Source organism: Zonotrichia leucophrys, chromosome 6, assembly GCF_028769735.1.
Source record: "Zonotrichia leucophrys gambelii isolate GWCS_2022_RI chromosome 6, RI_Zleu_2.0, whole genome shotgun sequence".
Taxonomy (NCBI): domain Eukaryota; kingdom Metazoa; phylum Chordata; class Aves; order Passeriformes; family Passerellidae; genus Zonotrichia; species Zonotrichia leucophrys.
Window position 1 is genome coordinate 10,914,313 of NC_088176.1, and position 23,457 is coordinate 10,937,769.

At 39.9% G+C, this 23,457-nt stretch overlaps 1 long non-coding RNA gene across 3 annotated transcripts; it reads right to left on the reverse strand.

Annotated features, from left to right (window-relative positions):
* Window positions 1-8,673: 8,673 nt before the first annotated feature.
* LOC135449630 (uncharacterized) lies at window positions 8,674-15,294 on the reverse strand. 3 transcript variants are annotated; one of them, XR_010440789.1, is made up of 5 exons: window positions 15,202-15,294; window positions 15,014-15,064; window positions 11,428-11,517; window positions 10,838-10,939; window positions 8,674-9,370 (listed from the first exon to the last, which is right to left on the reverse strand). It is a non-coding gene; the product is annotated as an uncharacterized LOC135449630 (long non-coding RNA). The 3 variants fall into 3 exon arrangements; XR_010440787.1 differs by having other exon boundaries at window positions 8,674-11,301; XR_010440788.1 differs by having other exon boundaries at window positions 8,697-9,370; window positions 10,838-11,517.
* Window positions 15,295-23,457: the final 8,163 nt, after the last annotated feature.

The following is a 23,457-nucleotide window of genomic DNA, read 5'->3' on the forward strand; positions in this document are numbered from 1 at the left end:
GCAAGCAAAATGTCAACACTCATCCTCAAGCTTGACATCTTCAAGCAAGAGTCTGCAGAGACCCAGTCTGTCCTCCATCACCCCAGCAGGAATCCCAGAAACCCTTGAAATGTTGGATTCAGTGGGCTCTAGAGACTGATGGTTGCCAAGTCATTCTCAAAGAGCCTACTCAGGAGGACAACTTGGCTTTCAAAAGTCCTAACAATCACATATTTTTGTGGCTTTGAAGAAGATGGGTGGAAAAGAGCTATCCATGTGATGATTTGAGGGAATCATTAGCACTCCTTTCCCAAGACAACTGTTTTTCACTCATGGTTGTGCTGAATTCAACAGAATGGTGAATGCAGGTGGACGTGCAAAGTAGGAAAGGGAGGAAACAGAGAATGCATGCCAGTCACTAAGCTTTCTTAATAAAGGATAATTGTGGTAAGGGAATCATAATTGGAAAAAAAAAAAGTGATAATAAGTGGTATCAAAATCCAACAAAGGAGGTAACAGATCATTTTCACACTTCTACAACTGCTCTGTAAGGAGAATTTTTAAAGGGGGCCAGAGGCTCATTTTTGACCTGGTGTTAAGCTTCACTGTAATTCTTCCACCTCATTATTCTGTGCACAGGTTTAATCTTTTCTGACAGCAGCTTTACAGGGGGAAAGATTTAAACTAGTAGAACAACAGATCACCTCAAACAAGGCTTGTCCAAGTCCCTAAAGCCATAGCAGTCTCAAACCTAATATATGCCAGCTATGCTAATAGTTTTCCCAGTGTTTTATTTAACCAGCATGGATTGTTCCAACAGGCCTGGATTTATAGTGAGGCCACTAAAATAGAATTTACTTGCAAAATAAACAAATAGAGGAATTAAACTCTACATGAAGAAGTAAAACTGTTTATTAGCATCCCCGTTAGCAAAGAGTAGCCGCCTATACACTTAACAGAAGGGGATATCTAGCTGTAGCAAGTCTGTCTGCTAAGAGCCTCCTGGGTTTACAGAATAATATTGACTGCAAAAAACAAAATCAAATACAGTCAGTTGAAGCACTAATAATGCCTAAAATCTGTCATTACTTGATTTATTCCCCTCTCCAATACAACAGTTTTACCCCATATTTATTTTAAATGCATTTTTTTTGTGTCCCAACTGCATGTTACCTGTAGCAAATACATCTTGTGGATTGCAGTATTTGAACCACAAAAAGGGAAATTCTACATCCATGATCATTCCCTAGGTATTTACAGAATCAGACTCCAAGACAAATGTGTGTTAAAGTGTACAGAAGAGGTAAAACAAAACACAAACACAATGTGAGCCTTTTGTAAATTAAATGGAAACGAGACTGATAAAAGCAGTAACACTCGCCCACCCACCTACATTATTTATTTTTACCATCACTAAATCTACTTTTTGCTCCTTTTGAAATTAAAGTTACTGTACTTCCTATGATGAAGAATACCAGATCAAGCATCTCTCCCTGGAATAATGTAGACCAAAAATTATGCCAGATTACATTGAGGGTCTTTAAAAATTCTCACAGCAGAGAAACATGAAGCATCTCTGAATTATCCTTGCCTTTTGAATCCATCACACTGACAAAATGCATCTACTGCTTTCTTAATATAACAATGCCATGCTCCCCCCACAGTCCTACTGATGACAAATGTCACTAACTAAATTTCCCCCACCTGTCAATTCCATTCATCCTATACTAACACAGTCTTTTCTGCTGCAGTCACCTCTGTGGTCCACACATGGGATTTGACTTGGGATGGGCATATCAAAATTATGTGTGTACATATTGCCATTTTAATGTAACCTCCAACATTTTTCCCACAAGTCAACCTCAGAGCTGGATATGCTCCTATGTGAAAGAAAAAAAGTGGAGGGGCTCTCAGAAAGATAGAAAAACTAAGAGAGGTGATCTTGTGGACCAACATGTCCATCTGCAGACTCTGGCAGTGCTTTCTTATTGCATAAATTCAGCATGGATTTCATAAACACCAAGGTTGCATTTCTCATTATGTAAAACCTCTTTCAAGGCCATCAAGCTGTTGCATTCACTCCTTTGTTCTTCAGCCTGATGTGTACTGTCATCATTTTGGTCAAAGCATGAATAAAGCTCCAGTACTAAATGCTACAGGATACCCTGTGGGCTCCCCAAAGGAACAGAGAGACCTGAAAGCAGCCCACAGCCTGCACTATGCATCCATTCTCTTCTGGGCAACGTTTTAATGTAGCTCAGGCTGTATTTTGATTTAAAAAAGCAAAACCAAAACCAGCCATGAGCCTCTCAAAGAATTCACAGAAGGTTAGAAAATAAAAGTTCTCACTGCTGCCCCAGAGCACAGGTGTGCTCTGCATGTAGGGCATCCATCTCATCCACCTGGAGGACTCAATTTACAGATAAACTGCCAGCAGATTCCACTCAAGATTGTGCATTCCATAATAGGAGCTTGTAGGACCAGTACAAAGGGTACAAATGAGATGTGGTTTCCTCTGTTCAGTGTTTTATCTCAAACCTCTCAAGGCAATCCATAAACATGAACACCTACACCCTGCCTTTGGGGCAAGGCTGACCACCCCCCCTCTCTGGGAGAGCTCTGGGGCCATGCAGGGGTCACAGCTATTTTCTGTCATCCTCATGCTCTCTTCCATTAAACATGGACAGACCAAAATAAGTAAAAGAGGCATAATCCAAAACCATCCAGAATCAGGAGTCCCAAACCCAGTTCTTCCTAAGCAGAACTAATGAATGACAGGCTGAGAGACAGTAATAAGAATAGCAAATTCATGGATAAAATAGGATTATGCTAATTCAAATCAATTTTGGTACAGGAGACTTCAGTGATATCCTGAAAAAATTGTAAGGTTAAACACAGACATACCACTGCAGTCTCTTCTCTTGATTTTTTTTTTCTTCTCTGTGTTAGTGAAATCTTTGCAATGTAGTTTCCTACTTTGTTATTTGCAAAAAAAGTTTTTGCATTATATGATTGAGACAAATTGTCCTGAATTGGCCACAATGTAATCAGCTCCTTTTACTACATGTGTGAAGCAGAGGGGTTTTTTTCTTTTCAATTGTGGGTTTTTTTCCCCAAAAGCAATAGTTCTGAGTTATGTGGTTAAATACATTAACCTTGTCCTCTTTTAAAAAAATAATCCACTGAATTGTTCTGAATTTGCTTGACCTGTAGGAGAACTTAAAAAAAACCAGTGTCAGCAGAAGGCTGATCCACTTTGTACCAGGCAGAGACAAATTAAAAGAGGCTTTGAATCCATTGTTACACTTCAAAAGTGGTGGTATTTAAGCCACTTTATGGCAGGAGCTCCTCCATCATCTGGAGGGTGTGTGATTTGCAATACCAGAGTGTAGCAGCTGCAGTCCCAGACCTAATCCACATCCCTGCCCCTGTTTGGAGGCTCCTGACCTGCAGGTTGCCAGTAAAAAATGCAATGAGCATTGGGGAGCAGGTAATGGATGAAACTGTGCCTGTGGAAGGGAACTCCTCGTTGTCCTGCTGCTCAGTCTCTGCACATCGAGCTGTCTTTTTGCAACCTGCTCGTGTGTGTAAGGTTAAATACACACTGTGAAAGCTGGAAAATTTCCTGGGATCTTCCTACATCAAATAGAGACCCAATCCAATCAATTAGGTGCAACTGCTGTCACAACTTTGCAAGCTGATTGTTTCCAAGCCATATTCTCTCTGTCTTTGGTCACAGCTGTTGTATACAAACCATTCTACCAGAACTGGTGGTTTCATTTCTTTCAAATTTTCAAATTACTTATTGATTCATATACAAGGAAGGGGATATGAGGGACAGATAATTTAAATCTAAAAATATCCTTTCCACACATAAAAAGATTATTTTTTACTGGATAACAGAGAAGAATAAGTGGTGTGCTGTGATGTTCCTTTGACTGAGATTTGAGGAAAGTATTGCAGTGAATCTGTACTTCAGAATGTCAGAACTCAAGGTATTTCAGCTAAATCGGGACTCAGTTGTTAGAAAAGGCCTCTTATCTTGCTTCCAAGGCTCTTAAGAACACTAAGAACATGCAGGTCAAAGAAAGCTCTTCTTAGGTTTGAAATTTTTGTGTTTGCTGTAAGAGATGCTGTGCTATCTTTTTTTCCCCACCAGAAAATGCATTGCTTTCTGTGAGAACTGTAAATTTGCAGCTTTGCTCCAAAACTATATATAAAATCAGCAAATTTAGGGATGCAGTAACTGCAATATACAAGAACAAAAACCAGCAGCACCCCCAACAAAAAGATTTTTAAGGAAAAATCAGTCAGACAATTTTAGCCACAGGAAACCGGCTCTACATCCATCATATCCCTTAATGTTTTCCATTAGTCTTTGATCAAAGAGGTTCAAATCCCAGACAAACATTACAAAAAGGACTGTTGTTTCATGTATTCATTCAGTTGTACTTGTCAGCACAAATATTTAAAAATCCCAAGACTGTCCCATAAACATTTGTCATACCCTGGAACCCTTCAAGACAACTTTATAATATTTTCAGATCTATAATCCTGCCTTACCTAACAGCTAGCATAGCCAATAAAAAAAAAAAAACCTTATTGTGGTGAAAATTGCTGAATTCAACAACTGTTTTTTAAACAGTAATAAGAGCCCTTTACCTCTATGCAAATAAATAGCATTTGGAGAGTAAAAGTTCCTATTACCTCCTTAAACAATTGATTAAACTTTGCTTTTAAGTCTCAAAGTCTATAGAAGAAGCTTCAGACATAGAAATCTTTGCTCAAGACGCAAATGGTTAATTATGTGGGGGGACAAAAGTATGCAGTTCAGGTAACTTCTTGGAGGTATCAACAGGTTGGATGATGAAGAAAGAGCTGTGAGGAAGAACCTTCCAGGAAGAAGGGAGGATGCTTCATCTGGCACAGAGCTCATGAGTCACATAGGTGGGAATCTCTCAAAGAAATTGCCTACCACTGTTTTTTTCCACATATACTGCACTCATGTCAATCATAAAAAGAAATATCTCAGGGCTGTTTGATTCAAACCACTTAAGAGAAATAGCCTTGCAAGCCCAAAAATATTGGACAACTTGTAACAAAGGGAAATAATCGAATTTTTTAGGAAAATAATTATATGGAAATAAAAAGAAAGATCATTCATCATTCCTGCTATAACCTTATAAAACGTCTGTGGGTCAGTTCATACAGAAAAAGAGAACATGGATTTTTTAATAGGTTTAAAATTTTTTACTATTCCCCAGCATGGAAAAAGCAATCTTGAGACCAGAACACTCAAAGGGAACACTGTGTCTTTCCATTTTTGCTCCCCACAGCCCTCAGTAAAGGCACTTGAAATTGATTTCTAGGTACATTTTACTAAATAAAATAGTTATTAAATAATTATCTGCAAAATAAATTTTTGGGCTGCTAGTAATTTTAAGCTAAATCTATATAATGAATTAATTGTTAACTAATTAGCAACTGAAGTGCCCTGTATTTTTCTAAGTAAAATGTGAATAAGGCAAGTCACGAACATTCATTATAAAATACTTCATTCCATAGGAGATGAACTGGAAGATTAAAGCTGGGACAGGCAATCCTCTGATTCCTTGCCACCCACTTTGAAAACCAGTCTGAGAGCTGAACTTTGAAAATGGTCCTGAAAACCAGTGAGGGACAGATCTGCCCTTGTGGAGCTGCTTTCCTAAGCTAAGTGACATGAAGCAGGTCTTTGAGCTCTGATGTCCCTCTGCAACAAAAGGAACTGAATGATAAAAAACAAAAACAAAACCCCAGCCAACCAAGCTAAAAAGAAGATAAAACCTCCAGAACCAGATCTGGAGGATCTTATATATTAAAGAAGAGGTTTCCAGCTGATTTCTCATATGACTACCAGAATTTCTGCTTGTTTCTATTTCCTTTCCTGGGGTCTATGGCTTCACTTTCCAGAGGACCAAGAACTGGACCAAACATCAAAGAGCTGGATCAGGACAGGGCAGGGCTGCAGTGTGGGCTTGTGCTGGAGGGGCTCACATGGAGCAGAGCCCTTGGGTCCCTTCCTGCTCACACAGCTCCAGCAACACACAGCCTGCCAGGGCAGACCATGCAGAGGGACTTGGTTTTATGTGTCCTGATGGCTTTGGTTTTCAGTGCTCTGATTCCACAGATTACTTTGCTTTCTTCCTGGAGAAGGAAGGATCATCCTTTCAGGCTGGTTTGGTTGTGGAAAAGTGTGGCTCCATAAGGTATAAATTTCATCTGGAGTTACTCCAGGGGCTCAGTGCTTTTTGTTTAAAACCAGCTTCTAGAGTTTCTAGAGTTCTCACCATACTGTGATCAGAGCACTAAGGAATGATCACCATTTTTCAGTGCTCTCCTAGTTTGCCTCATATGAAAGAGGAAAGAATGTGACTGTTATCCTCTTGTACTAGAAGGAGGTAAAAGCTCAGAGAGCAGCCTAAATTCTGCTAAACTACCTTGTCTCTGAAAAATAATCTGCTTCATACTCTAACATCACATGAAAGGGATTTTCCAATTCAGTTATTAGATATTCCTGGCTCTTTGAAACACTGGGAGTTGCTCAGCATAGCAAGAAATCTCAAGTAGCCTGGCAAAGGACACTACTGCCATGGCCCTTTGGACAAGCAAAACTCAAATCTTGAGAGCCTGTTTAAAGTTAATTTGAAGTTGATATTTATGATGAGAAAGATAAAATTAAATCTTATTATCCAAACAGATTTACAGCTTAAAATTTTGGACTGAGTGGACTATCAGCAAAGCCTACTCTTGAGGGAAACAAGTGGCAGCACTGAACTTCAATTTATACTCCCCTTTCTATAGGAAGTGTCACATTAACAAGCACAGGAAATGGCTGTACTGTTGAGAAGTCACTAATCTCTGTGTTTCATTTGGAGGATTTCCATTGTAATGCCTGTTAAGCTCAGATTATCATTGCTGTTAGACTGTCAGAGAGCAAACAACAGGGAAATGAACTTCTGATCAGCATATATTACTGTTTTATCTCTGATTAATATTAATGCACAAGTAATGCAGAGCTACTGCCATGCAAAATCCTGTGACAGCATTATTCTGAAGGCTAGGTGAACTCAGGAAACAGAGTTTCTCTATATAGAGTTTCTCTATAGTGTTGGACTGCCCTAATATTGGTGTGCAAGTGTTGACGGAGCTAAACACAGAAACATTTGGAAAAAAACCAAAAAAAACCCCAAAACAACGAAAGAGTTACTGAATATGAAATCTGGGTTGTCTATCTGCTGATCAACATCTGCCCGATATCACATGGGATTCAATTAATTTTATGCAATTAATTAAATTGCATGACTCCATCACTGACTTCCCCTGGTGCTCTGAGCCCCAGCACTGAGAGGTGTGGAAGGAACTGGGTTACCTCACAAAACAACCCTCAGTATAAGCATGCTTGGAAAAGAAGAGTCTATTGTTCTGAATAGCATATCCTGGCCTCTTTGGAAGATTCAGGCATGCAGCTTTCGAAAGCTCCATCTAAGTTCTGAATGTATAATTCCTGCAGAACAAGTACTCCTAAAAACATCTTTGATTAGCTGAAAATGCAATTATTTTTATAATAATGCTTTGCAGACAGCTTGTAAGACTATCAATGACCTTATTTTTTCCCTTTCCTTCCCTATTTTAAAATCAGTTTCTGTTAGAAAAGCAGAAGATTTACAAGGGAAATAAGTGCTTCACTTGCATTTAAATGGTGTAAAAGACAGATTGGCTGTGGTTTTAGACACTTGCATCAAAGTAATTACAGCACTATATAAAGTATTGTATTCATTAAGAGGCTCTAAAACAATTTTTATATACTATTAAGTAAAAGGGAAAAGAATAAAGAATGGAAAGCTATAAACATTATGATTTGCTTTCTCCATCAAGTAAAGTCATCCCAGATTTTGTCCAGGAACAAAGACCCCTGACAAAGGGCACCATGCACAATGGAAAAGTAAATAAATTGTTGGACAGGGACTCAGGAGGTTTACATGCAGTGTTCATCTAGACAGAGGTTCCCATGTGCAGTAGGGCACTTAGTCTATGTATCCATGTAATTTATCCTGTATTCAGCTCAACAAAGGCAGAATTTTCCTCCTGCCTGGTCCCTTCAAACTGCAGCCTGTTTAGGGAGGTCAGGGTCTCATTCTGAGCATCTATTCAGTGCTTACAGCAGTAGGATGCTGGTTTTGCTTAGCTACTAAGATGACATGATTCTGCTGTTTGAAGACACAAATAGCAACATGAGAAAAGACACTTCAGAAGGTTCAAAATAGCCACAGCACAAAGAGGACAAAGTTGGTGAAAAAGATGGTTATCAAAGAAAACATTCAGGTAATGAAATCTCTAACTAAGAAAACACCGTTTGTGCAGAGTGTCTCAGGTGTTCAGTGTACTCTAAACTAGATTGGGCAACACAGCTGGAAACATCACAGAAACAGCTTCAGCTGTGGGGCTGATGTTTGCTAATGCCTGGATGCATGCATCTGTCTGAGATGGTTACAAGAACTTACTCTGGAAATTCAGGCCCCAATTATTTTTGAAACTAAAGTTTCTGTGAACAAAGTTCATGCAAAAGAAGTGGGCTATCTCTTCCCTTACTTGTAACCTTCATCCTATGGCTTGAAAATTGGGAAAGGAAAAAAAAAACCCAAAACACCCAGGGACCAGCATGCCTTGAATGCTTTATTTTGTCTACTTTACACATTAATTTCCCAAGTGTTTCCTGATTCTTATTTGGTTAACACATTAGGGGATCTAATTCTTATTTGCTACGTAAATCGCTCATTTGCAATCAAATTTCCATCAGTATTTGCTATCTTATTATCTCAGTTAACATCACTTTTGTACTTTACTATTAACTAGAGAGACATTCTGGGGAGCAACCCAGTGTTATAAGTTGAGAATACCGTGGCTGTGTTTTTCTAACAAAGAAAATTGCTGTCATGTCACTGGGTCACTCCAGTTATCAAACCCCAGCACCCCAAAGGTTTATCAAGCAACCATCTCAGGCTTACAGTCTCACTGCTTGCATTTCTTTGGGCTAATTAAATCTCAGTAGGACAAAACTGGAACTGCAGCAATTGGACTAAAAGTGATCTTCCCCTCAAACTCAAAGCCACGTTGACCCCACAGGCGTGGTGTGCCTCTGTCAGCTGCTCCACAGCTCAGGTGTGTGTGTGTGTTCTGCAGCACCATGACAAAATCAGTGCAGACCTTTCCAGAGATACCTTTTTGTGAGTAGGACTTGGTGTAATTCTCTTCAGGGCGCTCTTTTCTGCAAGGCCTAAAGATTCAACATTACATGTAGGAATCTCAGCTGATGCCATTAAGACTTTTTGGTCTCATCTCCAGAACAATCCTGTGAGAAGTAGAAATTCTGCTGCTGACTTAAGAAAGAAGCCTACAAGTGTAGAGCTGTCTCCTTAATTAACAGTACAACATGAAATAATTCCTAAAGCAATATTACAGCTGCACTCTTCACTCATTACTGTCTTTTTCCCCACTGCAAGACAGCTTCACTTTTCTTCATATCCACAGAACTTCAGCCTGTCATTTTCAATGCATTTCCCTGAATGTTCCCAGGTAATTGTACTATCCTTTTGGTTAGACTTAATACTGCTTTGACATCTGAGCAACTTATTCCTTCTTATGCTACTTCTGTGATGCATGAAGCTTTCACCTTCCCTCCCATTCATTGCCAATGCCTGCCTGCAAACTAAGGAGAATATATTGTAATAGGAGGAATGCAATGGAGAATGATCTGGGTAAAAATAAAAAGCTGAGTTATAGGAGGAGACAGCAAAGCTATTGAACCACAGATGAGTTTGTGTAACCTACATTTTCAAAAGTCTCTGACAAAAATTAGTTTGAGATTTCTGTGAACACAAAGTCACTAATTTTGAATTTACTAGGAATATGGGCTGTCAGACATAAAGCCAGCTAAAGAATCAATGTCCCAGATAGCCAAATGACAAGGAAGTTAAGAACCAACCTCATCAAACTTGGCTTTTAATTTTATCCCCCAGGCTTATCTTGGATAATTCAAAATTATACAGATGGGATTTCTAACCAATGAAATGTGCTTTTGACTCCTGAAAGAATGGCAGTTATAAAGAAGAAGGGTGTGATGCTACATACATCGAACCAAATTTTTCCTGCAGCTATTAAATTTATAGCCTGAAAATATGGCAGTCAGTGGCAAGATTTACAGTAAATTATCCATATTTTGAATTAGGGACTTCTAGATACTTAATAGTAATTGTGAAAGTGTTATCTCTTGGTAAAACGCCTATTAATCTTGCTCTTTTCCACTTTAAGAAGGATCATTCCCTGGTTATTATTCAACTCAGTGTTCCAGCAATTTTCAATCCTATCTTCTCCCCTACAGTCAATTTCTGCTGACACCAGAAGAGAGGCTGCTTGTCAGCTGGTGTTGCTCTCTGCTGGTTTTCTCCGGCATTAGGGATGGTTCCCATACCCCGGGGCTGTGCGGTCTTTTTGCCACATTACCAGGCTTTCACAGGGTCTGCAGTGGTTCGAGGGGGCAAAGCAGAGGTTTGAGAGTGCAGAGGCTGACTCTGACCCTCTCCAGGGATACCCTGGCTTGCTCCCCAAGCCAGCCAGCCCTGCAAGGCTCCCTGGTGCTCCCAGCTGTGCCTGCAGGAGCTCACTGTAGCACTTGCCCTGGAAGCCTGTGGGAATGTGGAATGAGAGCTGCAGGGAGCTGGAGGCAGCTGGAGAAGGGCCCTCCTTCTCTTGACTATTAATTCATTTTCCTACTTGCTCAAAAAGTGGGTGTTACGTGCTGATATCCCTATATACTTACTAATTAGTGTCCCATTAACCTTGAACTGCAGAGCTCCCAGCTGCCAGCTGCAGCTTGTGATATCTTGAGTATGTGTTTGATGAACTCTGGAGACATTTTCATCTGTTAAATATAGAAAAGCTGAACAGCTTCCCAGGACAGGCAATGCAGCACGGAATCATATGCTTGTCAAGGCCATGTCTGCTCTCCTGACTTCAAACTAATAGAGCTGCAAAGTTAGTGAAACTGTGCAATTCCATCTGGCTCAGACCCAGGCTAATTTCCCAGACAAATATCCATGTGACAGAAATTAGCTGCTACATTGGGCATTAACCACTGCTTTCACTGGTTTGATGACCAAGAGCATACCATAAACACTATGCCAGAAGTCTGCCAGTAAAACTTTGATGCAGTTAATGTCTTTGTTTCCTTATTTATTATGTTGCCACTGTAAATAGCTCCAATGCCAGTAGATTTCTTCAGCACTAGGAGGAATTAAAGAACAAGCTCAATACTTCCATAGAAATTAAATGCAAAGGAAGTACCACTTGCCATTTACATCAGATTTTAGAAGATCAAGCTGAATATATCTTTTCCAGGCATTTACTTACTATTTAACATGTATTTAACCATTCTGTGTTAACATGCAAAGACACAGTTGGCACTGAGGCTCTGGTAGAGCCATCCTGTATTTTGAATTCCTAGAAGAAAAGAAATAGGAAGCCATGAGGAGATTCCGTGCTAATGTGCTACTGAAAATATTAGGAGATTAAACACATACTTTACAATTACAAATAGTGGTAAGTGGTCAGCATATTTAGTCAAAGCACTGTTTTGACTTCAATTGCTCTAAAGAAAACTATAATCATCTATTATTGGAAGGATTTGTATAAACATAATTAGGTGACCTGACTATTAACCTTCATGCCTCTGCATGTGTGCAAGGTAAACAGGCAAAGCAGCAAGACTTGATATTTTACTGCTTCTGTTTCCTCCTTTGTATCTAGCTATTACTTTGGCTTTTTTTCAAGCTTCTAGTTTCTCCATAATAGGCCAAGCTCTCTGAAATAAGAATGCTTTGTTCTTGCCCATGGAAAGGGATTTGGATTCTTTTTTTATACCGTCCATTCAGATATATTGCCCTGTGCTGATGTTATGAACAGTCATTTTAGAGTCTTAGGAGTGTGAGGGTAATGTTTCTTCAAGAAAATATTAACTGTTTAGCTTATATTAACATATAAGTTATAAAATAAAACCAGATGCTATGACATGATGTGTAATCAACTGAATTAGGAGAGATGGCACAGGGGAAAAAATAATTATATTTGCACAGTAATTTTGTTTCCCATCCTGCGGTAGTTAGATGAAAAAGTGTCCAGTAAAAAGATTTTGCTAAATTATTAAAAGTGAAAAAATTACAGAACCAAAGTAATATGGATTAATGGAGACACTGAAATCAATATTTTATTACAGTTGCTAATGAAATATTTACCAGACTAATTAAAAAGATACAGTCCTTACACTAACACCTAGGCTGACATGCTTTTTCTTATATTTGTGTTTATATGAAAGCCAACTAAGCAAATTCATCTGTGACAGCAAGATCCTCATCTATGGATTACACTCGAGCCTTTTGTTTCCATGGTACCTAACTTCCCCTTCTGGCTAATCTTCCAGAGCATTCTGAGGAGATTGATCCAACATCCATTGAAATTAATATGTAGCACAAACACTGGAGAGTATGAAAATCAATGCAAAGACTTTCATTAACGTCACGGTATTTTGGCCTGAACTCATCACTGTTTATGACAGCTACAAAGAATTGCCATCAGGAGCTGACTCCTAAATGCAATGTTGACCATCTCAGTACAAAAAACAAAAAACTGTTAAAGGCTGGTGAGAATAGAACGTTAGAAAATACAGCAAGCAACCTGTTGAGAATTGCAAGCAAACTTCTAGTCTCAACACTCATTGCACTGACAGTGACCAATAAGTTGAATGCAGACAGAATGATACCTGATGCAGTAAAAAGTGCCTTCTGTCCTCCTCAGTTGGTTTAAGATTGTGGCACAAAAGTGGCATAAAAATATCTTTTTCCATGCTGTATTCACACATGTATTTGGTGCAAGTCACATATTTCAAACAGTTGCAGAAATATTTTAGAGATACTAGCTAAACAAAAATAATTCATGAGCATGCATGCTCTTCTGCTTGCATAAAGGTTCCCATGAGTGAAATACAACTAGGCTCAGAGGGAGTAAAAATACCCACAACTAATCAGCTGGAGACATCCCCAAACATGAATTAGGATATTTTCTTTCCATAGGAAAAAAAATCAAATACTTTTAGTCAAACAGCAGAGGAACTTCAAGAGTTTGAGTTTATCCCTAAGCTAAAACTACAGATTTCTCTTTTTTCTTCAGGGGCACAAAGTTTTAGTTCCTAATTCTACAAGACCGCTGACTGTCAGCCTTCACAACTCCTTCAGGAACACACCAAGATCCAAGTAGGAGTGATTTGGCAATAAGGGTGAAAACTGGAAACATTTCTCTAACAAGATTTCAAAACTCAACCTAAAAGGATCTAATGCATCTGTTTGAAACTGCAGCAGAATGAATCAACCTCAGTGGGGAAAGCAGGAGTGAAATAGAAATGCAGGAAAAGCGCAACTTTGCTGCTATCGCTGCCTCCAGGAGCTGTTCCTGTGACATGGGAGTTATTTATGGTGCCCATCTGCAGTTGCTTGCTTGCAGGCACATCCATCACAGGAGAAGGATCCAACCTGGGGCTCCCAGGAGAGTGTGATTCTTATTGCCTCTTACTTGCCCTTTGCTGTATCTCATGGACACAGGTCTGCACCGTTCACGGCTGCCATTCCAACCCCTTTCTTTGGTTCCACATTTCAGTCACGCACACATCTCAAATCCCTCTACACAGCACCATAAAAATAGAGAGTAATTATACTAGAGCAGAAAAGAATGCCACCAGAGGTCTCCTACATGGCCCCTCCAAAGGGAGAAATACTGTGTTCTTCCAGAAGAATTTGAGAGTCCTTAGATGTAGGGAGATACCAACCTGTAAAGCTAATAAAGTACTCTACAGCAAACACTCAATCTATTTTTTGACCTCATTAGAAAACACACCTTCCCTACTGCCAAAGTACCTCCTCCCTTCCCTTCCCACCCCTGTTTCTTTCCCACTATTGCTGTCAGGAGCTTAGCAGCATATCTGGAAAGGGGACTCTCCACGCTGCCATGAAAGTTTGTCTCTGACAAATTCTTCTCCTTATGGCTTTTCAAACACACGGGCTGCAAGGGTGATCTCTACATAATTTTTCTTTTTTCCCTGAAGAAAGGCAAAAGCAGAGCTTAGGTTAAACTCAGCAGGAAGCAGCACTTTGCACACCACATCCTCCCCACTCCTTTTCCCTGCTAATTGCTTCACTGATACTGTTCTAAGTCTCCTCCTTTGCAGCTTATGCAATATTCAGAAGGAATAAAAAAAATCTTCCTTCCTCAATTCCACATTTCTTTTCTCATCAGTTTTCTTGTCCTTCCCCTCTTTTATCTCATCTTGAGATCAATAAACTTACCAGTGTTGTATACCAAATAGACATAACAATACACTGTATTCAGCCTCCATAATCCAAATATTTCTTTCACCATAGATAAAATCTCTGCCTTTCAAAGACCCACAGCCCAGACAGATGACATGCCTGCGGAAAGCATTTCTAAATCCCAAAGCCAGTCATTGTGAATATAAGCAAGGCTCTTCTCTGACATAAATAGTTCCCTGCAATAGGTCATATGTTGAAGATAAATTTAAAGAGCATTAATTAAGACACAGGTATAAAGAAAGTGAGACTTAATTTTCTTGTTCTTGATTGAAAAGACAGACACATCTACCAAAGAGATGCCTTCACACTTCTCAGAGCTGATATTGCTGTCTTCACCAAACTTATGAACCAAGGGTGACACTGCCAACACAGCACCAGCATTCTTGGACGGGTATTGCACATAAAGAAAACCATAGGAGCATTATTTTCTATTTTAAAATTGCCAAAGTCCCCTTCCAGGAGGCAGCTGTAAGAGAGCACCTGGCCAGTTTGGATCCCTCCTCAGAAAGGCAAAACGGGTTGCAAAATGCTACATTCAATCTATCCCCAGTGGACAGGTAGAAAAATGCAAAAGTACTCACCTGCACAGACTGGTCTGCCCTCTGGCTCTGCCACACTGCCCATAACAAGCCCTGCAAACAAGAAAAACTTGGTGAGTACCTGGTATTTTTCTCATTAAATCTTGGGGCCACACTTGCAAAATTGGCATCTGCAAAGACAGACACCCTGCAAATCACCTACGTAATTTGAAATAAATGGTTATAGAAACCTGCTGTAAAGGTAGCAATAAGTCTGCTTTAACCACAGGACCACAGGAAGTGTGCTTTTGCTAAGGAGGATCAAGCACCACCTCTGCTAAAACCACACCTGGAAGCAATGAGGCAATAACACTTTTTTGTAAAAAATAACTCTCCTGTTTTAAAGCTTGTTTCATAACAGTGATCTTCAATTTCTATATATCACCATTTCATATGCAAAGGTCTGTAACTTAATTAAAAGAGTGAAAATGAAATCAAGATTTAATGACAAAGCCTTTGAAGTATGAGAACATGAGGTGATTAAACCAAATCTTAAGTCTGGGCTTAGGCCAGACATTTGTTAAAAAAACTAAAAGCAGAGATTTTAATAATTTCTACCATATAATATGTTTATTGTATGTATAAATACACACATATGTATACTTAATAAAAACTGAACAAATAAAGTTTCCCAGTTATTATTAAATTACATAAAATCCATTAGTGGCTGCCTGTGTTTATCAGTAGAGGAAAGTAAAGAGCTGGTTCTGTGTATTAGGACATGCCTTCCAAAGCTGTGTTTTGAGTTCCATTTTCTTGTGGTTTTATTTCTTTTCACACTAGATGGCACTCTAGAAGTATTACTGAATTCTGGATTCCTTTCCATTGCCTTTTAGAAAGCCAACAAATTAGTGATTTCCCTCAAACCTTCTATTGTTTACAGCCTACTGAAAAAGGCAAGTGAATTATACAGAGCAGTAGAGAAAATTAGCATTGTTAAATGTGTCACATATATCACTAATAAAATTTCATTATTTATACTGTCAACTTGAAAAGCACTTATTTCCTAATCAATCAATTCACAACTAAATAAACAGTCATATAGGCATACAACAGGAATTCACACCACTCCTCAATCAGATCTCCCTGAGATTAAGCATATGCTGGTTGATATCAGGAGAGAGAATAGCAAAGAAGGATCCTCCTCAGTTTGCTCACTTCTCCCCACCTCCCCAGTTACTCACTTTTATTGGAGAAAAAGGTACGTGCATGTGTTTTAGGATAGCTGTTATTTTCTCATTCTGTGTTGTTTTTTAAATCAATAAATGCTACACTTTACCCCAAAGGTGATCCTGAAGCACAAGTTAGGACAGACACATTAAATAAAATAGAAAAAGCAGGAGATGAATTTAAAATTAGCCCATTTCTATTTGGAGATTGGGGATGCAGAAAAGAAAAAGAGATTTAAGCAGTCACTTGAAGGGCTTTGTACCATCCAAATCCAGCTGCAGTCGCACAGACGTCCCTTTTGATGTTCACTAATGCTGGAGATGTGAGTTCTAGTAAACAGATGTCCTTGTCAGGGAAAATAAACAAACTAAAAACCATCAAATTTGGTACTGTCTGGTAGCTGGAAGTAAACTGCAAACTGTTCTTCTTTGCTGGGTTGCTACAGAAGTGGGTTGATGTGGCACTGGGTACAGGAGTGGAGACATAGCCATAAATACAGGGACATTAACAGGGACTCAATGATCATCCCTTGGGGGTCCCTTCCAAGTCAGCAAATTCTGTGTTTCTGTGTGATTCTGTGAGGTCTCCTTGGCTGTGAAGGGCTTGAGAACCAAGGCATTTAGTACGTCCAAAGTGCCATGGTCTCTTCCCAGCTTTCTCTGCTGATCCCGTGACATTTGCAAGTATTTCTTAAACATTTATGCTACATGTTTGCCCCTGGAGGAGAAAATCTCCAGCCATGGTTGCCAGCTTGCAGCTGTTCTGCTCTTCTTGCTGCTCATTTGTGATAATTTTAGGTGGCTATCACAGTTTGTAAACCACAGGCTTAGCACAGAAATCTGTATATAAGAGCAGAGGTTGGCTGGGTGACACAGGCAGGGGTTTGGGATCACAAAAGGGAAGATGCCAGAATATCTGTTACTGAGATTTGGGCATCCCTTTTTGAATTTACCTGCTGAGACAGAATCACAGGAACACTCCATGGAGGTGGAGGAAGCCTGGATAACTGACCTGGCTTCTTACCTAGAAGGCAGGGTCAAAATTTCCCAATTGTTTAGGTCAAACTTAGCTCAAAACTCAACAGTTTCTTGCAGACAGAAAGTGTAGGTTAAGCTTTGTTGATCCAAGTACATCCAAAAGTGCACGAAAATACAGACCTCAGAATCTCCTGCAGACCAGGAGTTAAGGGTAATGAAACATGAGCCTTCAAGAAAGCAGATGAGCTGGCTGGCAGGTTCACTGGCAGCATAAGGGCTCCCACACATCCCTCCACATTCCTATAGGATAAATTGTTTATCTTCATGTAGACAGCATTAACTCCACACCATGCTGATGGATTGCAGGGAGAGGGGGATTTCTCTATTTATAAGAGAAACACAGGACCCAACCCAAATGGAAGCATTCCAGTTCCTGGGGTGGTTTTCATTACCCAAATTGCTGACCTTCAGCCAAGACACTTTTGTTCACTTCTTCAGCTGCTTGGAGAGACAAGAGTTGGGATAGATGTGCTGGTGAAAAGCCAGTGGGGATGTGCTGGCTCTGCTTGCCTCCTTGTTCTTAGTGATGAACTTCTTGGGTCTACAGATAAAGATTGTCGTTTCCTGTGTCAGAGCACAGTCTTTATTGTAAATGGGCAGGATGGTGGGCTAGTGACTCTCAACACAGGATCCATGCTTGGCCATGTGCAAACACAGTCCCCAACTTATCTTATGAGGTAGATTTCATCACGCAAGAGAAGTTTTGGTCACTTTAACTACAGAAAGAGAAGATGACTGCTTGTGATTACAGCAGCATGGCTAAATCAATAGTCTGTGGAATGAGAGGCTTAGGGTGGATAAAAAGTGCATTATCTTACATACATATGTTGGAAAGTGCTGGCAAAACACTGCAGTTTTGGAAAATGAACAAATTTACTGGGGGAAGAGAGAGATTGCTGATAAAACAGAAAAAATACTCAGGTGGTGATTTCAGTCCGAGTGCTAATATATTATACAACAAAATATTGAATTTGGTAAGAGGCTTTTGAATTCATTTGGCTTTTCAACTTTTCAAAGTGCTTTATTGACTGATTTTTGTTTGTGGCAGCTAATATTACTGTCACTGTAACAATATATTTTCTTATTTAGCTCTCCTAATGCAGTTTGCCATCTGAAGTCATTTACCTTTCATTTTTCAAAATAAAGCTACTTTTTAAAAACCCAGAGATGATTCACGTGGTTTGAGCCTCCATTTGCTCAGATAAAACTGAAGTGCCAAAACTTCAAGAACTGTTACATTTCCTAAGACCCAAGGTCCATCTGCTGTGAATTTAATTGCAGCAATATTAATTGACAAGACATCTGGACCATGAAAGTAAGAGATGTACCCACTTCCATGTCAAACTTGCCTCCAAACTTCATACTATTTGCTTGGAAACTTCATACTATTTGTCCTGGAAACAACATTCAGCTGCTGGAAGAAAATATATGCATGCACAGAATTTCTTCAATTTCAGATCTGTGTTTATATAACCTCAGCATGGCATGTCCAGATGCTCTTAATTACCAAATCATGGTGATGCCAATCTCATAGTGGGGGTACAATGGGAGATACTCCTCCAACACCACCTTTCTCCCATTTAAAACTCATTTCATTCAGCATTGTACTTTCTCTAAAGCTGCAGGCAACTTTCTGGGTTGGAGTACTGCCATTCCAGCAGACTACAGAGGAGCAAATACATTTTGAACTTGAACTGTATTTGCTGAAGGCAAAGCTGCAAGCTGCAGCTAAAGCACCATCAGCTCTGAGCTCCAGCCTTAGGATGGGAGGCAAGCAGGAATTGCTTCTGCAGAACTCAGCTGGATTCAATGTGAAGGTAAAACAAAAATTGCTTCCAGGCCTATGAAAAAATCATCTTTTCTATCTCTGGAGGAGCAGAGTTCATGCCTTTCATCCTTTCATGCAAAAGCCAAGCAAACCACTCACCACCAGGCCTGAAAAACCTCAGGTGATATTCAGCTCATGGATGTGAATTTTATTTGACTGAGTCTGCAGCGGTTTTCCACCTTGCATTGGGGTGAAGTGTTCAACTTTGGCTTCCAGTGAAAATAGAGGAGCGATCAACTTAATGCCTAACTTTGCCAGTTTGATCCCAAGGTCTCAGCAGGTTGCAGAAGTCCTCGTGGCAGCTGCAGCCCAGCTGTGCAGTGTGACAGTTCCTGGAGAGAGATTGCATCCCAGACGGTCAGACAGAAGACAAAGGGGGGCAAAACCCAACAAGATAGAAGGAAAACTGTGATGCTTTGTCACCCTCAGCTGTGAATCAGTTTGATGGTGCAGAAATATCAAAACAGAGGGTCCAAAGGCACAGCCTCCATGGGGTAAGCTCTGTGAGCACTGGTGTGGCAGTCAGAGTCCAAGCCTGATATAAATGTACTTTCATACCATGTCAACATGCACTGGCACCTTGATGTTGCACAAGGCAGTTGCTTTTAATTATTCTCTTCCTCCCATCAACTGGTGTTAGTCCATACAGGCTGAGGATGCAGGACTTGGCAAAGCCTCTCTCCTTGTTGATCAAATGGATATGCCAACCATGAAAACCCTCTCTTCTCTGTCTTGGTGGCTACCCACAGGTATTTGAGCATTTTCTATCATCCTTGAACTTTGTCAAGAGACTGATCAACTCTCACTATTTTTTAAGCTTAGAAAATGTATTCATTCTTTTTTGGTTTTTTGTTTAGTGAGAAAATATCTTATTCCTTCCATATTGCTCCCCTAACGTTATCAAAAACAGCCTTTCCCCTGCTAGAAGGTGTATCAGCTTTAGCTGTAGCATCAATAAGATGTATAGATATTTATGGGGAGGCCTTAGTGATATTCATCAGTCCCTATCACCCAATCCCATCTGTCATCTACATGGGAAATGTTTTAGCTTATTGCCTATTCCCTACATTGCCAGCTGTGATATGGCCACAATCTCATGAATGTTTTGAGAAAGGGAATGGTTAGGACAGTGTCAGATTCACTTGCACTCTGCCCGTGATGGCTCTAGCAGTGCTGATTTCCTGAGAGGAAGGCAGTCTCCCTCTTTTCCCAAGCCATTTTCCATTCACACTCAGGGAAAGGAGTGAGTGCTGACTGCCTGGACAATTGCAAAGCAGCCCTGGGGCTGGTGGTGTCCCCCTGTGCTCTGCACAGACTATTCCAGAGATTCTGGTGTGCTAAACATTTGGGCAGTAGCATGAAGATCAGGGAAGGGTTGGTGATATTTTTTGCAGGATTTAACAGTAGAGACTGGTTGCTGTAGGAAGGTACCATGGGAACCTGCTAACAGTGTGATTATCTGCCTGAGGGAGGGGAGGTTGCTAATTCTCTAATGTAGTAGAACTAATGATAGATGCTGATGCAGTCTGATTTTGTCCCAGTCAGGAAAGGGAGTGAAATCTTGCAATTTCTATGAGGATCAATTGGGCAAGATTCAGGCCATATTTCTGCACTTCAGGTCATCCCATTGGCTTCTCTTGTGTCCATATTCTATCAGGTTTTTGGTTATTTTTCTTTTGAAGTTTCAGTTCTTCTGTTTCTCCCCTGTCTCATTGTTTCCCTTTCTTTTCTGATTTTAGAGATTTCAAAGGCAATTATTCTAGCAAGTTTTGGTCATTTCCCTGCACCACATTTAACCTCAGTACAACCGGTTGTAGTCACTCCATTTCAAATTTCCTGGATTTTTCAATTTCATATTTGATTGACCATATCTCCTTTCTGGAGTGTTTGTTCAACTCAGTCCTCTGATTTCAAGATTTCATTCCCTTTCCTGAAAGGAAGAATTTGATTTCAGGAAAGACAAAGAAATCCTGCTATTTCAATGAAGATCAATTTGAGCAAGCTTCAGGCCATATTCCTGCACTTCAGGTGAAAGGAAATTCTTGGGTGAAAGTTTTCTTTCACAGGATAATTTTTTCCTAAAATCTCTATTCACTCAAGATCAAAATATTATTTTAAAAGTACAAGTCTTCTTTTGTGTTGCAAATTCCATTCCTCACCTTGCATTAGCAACTTGTATTTGATAGGGAAAACTTCTCTTTCTCCACTGAAATGCTCATTGCTGACAAATGTAAGAAAGTTGGAGTCTCCACACTTTCCCTTCTTCTTGTAAATAATGAGTGGCCCGGTCCACTTCTTCAGAATTCAGTATTTCTGGAGAGAAGGCTTACCTAGCTTCATAACTGACATCATCATCCCTGAAAAACAAGAACACCAAGCATTCAAATTAATTATTTCACTAGGGTTGTCAGCACAGCTTCAGGGCCTTCAACACACCTACATTTAAATTAATGTAGGAGGGGGAGCAATGCCTGTGCTAATAATGCCAAACATAATTTCTCTGTTTGTGCATCAGCAGTGGGTATTGCAAGGTGCACTGGCAGCAGACAGACATGCACCAGACTCTGTGAGGCAGGAAGAGTCCTGAGGACTTGCGGATTCCCAAACTGTCATTACCAAGGAAGAGAGCCATGGAGAGGACCAGACTAAACACAATCAGAATGCTGATACAGATGAGGGTTAGCAGACTGCAGCAGCACCTAACAGATACCTGGCAGACAAAATGGGCAGCCTAAATGAGGAAAAGAAATAGTGAGGAACTTGTATCTCCACAATGAATTTATATTGATGTAATAAAGACAGTTCATAGATTAATAAAAATCTAAGGAGATTGAAATTTGCTTTGGTGTTATTGCTACCCAGAAAATTTGAAGATGCAGCAATATCTGTGAGCCCTGCTCCCACTGACATCAATGTGTTTGTCTCTTTAAAACAGAATGTTAGTATAGAATTCTGTCTGCAGTTCTGAGCCTGGTGCTGTGGAAAAAGAAGATGGAATCCATACAACCTTAGGAACAAACTTAAATGAGCAGATTAATCAAAGCTGCCTTTGTGCATAGAGGCACCACAGCAGCCAGGGGATTCAGCAAACTCAGGCTCCTACTCGGAACATGGTTCTGGAGGTACCTCTCAATCTGCAGGAAAAATGCATTTTCATCACATGACGAAAGCTGGGGTTTCTGAATGCCTCCTCCTTCAAAGAGATGTTATTGTTGGTTTTGCCTTTCCTCTGAAGACACAGAGGGCATGCCCAGTCACTGGAGCTTTTTTTTTTTCTCCTCCATTGAATACCTGTCCATTGAGTGATGAGAACATCTGCAGTAGAATAGGCCTGGAATGGCCAAAAATGTGACAAATGTGGCATGGTGGCACAGCAGGAAGTAAAACCTGATGCTCCTACAAAGCTGTGAGAAAAATCACTGGCGTGTTTTTACTGAGCTACCCCATTTCAAAATACACTTCCCATCCTGGACCTGAAAGAAACATTTCCAGACAAAAGCTGTCAAAACATACCCAGATTTGCTGATAGATTTAATTAATAAACATTTTTCTTACTGCATTTTCATCTGAAATTTCCTGCCCAGCTCTAAGCCCCACCAAGGGAGTATATATACAGCACTTCATTTACTGAGGATAGTTATCCATTTATAGTCCACTTAACTACAGCATCAGTCCTCAGGCTTTCATTTGCATTCGGGAAAGGCTTTTCTTTACTATCTGTCAACACACTGGGGAAAGCAGGAGCATCAACAAACTGGTAACCATTATCCTGTTAGGGAAATCAGACAATTGGTATTTTTAATCCACAAAATCATCATCTCTATTATACATATCCCTGAGCAGAGAAGGGGAACTTTGATTTGAATGGAATCTCAGAAACAAATACGTATATATGGAAAACAGGTTTGTCTCCATATCAAGAGCGTGTTCTTTGGAGACATTGCAGAGGAAAACAGACAGTGCAAACAGGAAAACAGTGATATAAATATTCTGTTAACTTTTTGAATGGCTGAACCACATAGTGAACCTTTTAACCACATAGTGAACCTTTTGGAGCTAAATTACTATTTAGGTACTTTCAAAACATTTGTCTCTTATTTTGCACAACTAAATTTAGTAACTGTTTAAATAATCGTTACATTAGGATTAAATGAATTTCATTTTGTTTCCTTAAATTGCCTGGTGCTAAAAATTATTTACTGATGTCACATTGCTGTACCTTACTCCATCAAAGGAGGAATAAGTAAACATGAAGCTCTCCAAAGCAGGATCAAATACTCAGACAGACAGCCATACTCTCAGAGGACAGACCCTTTGTTTGGTCATCTGAAAGGCAGATCTCAGAAGAAAAATACCAATCAGGTTACCTTGGCATGCAATGAGCTAGAAGGATAATGCCTGAAATACAGGCT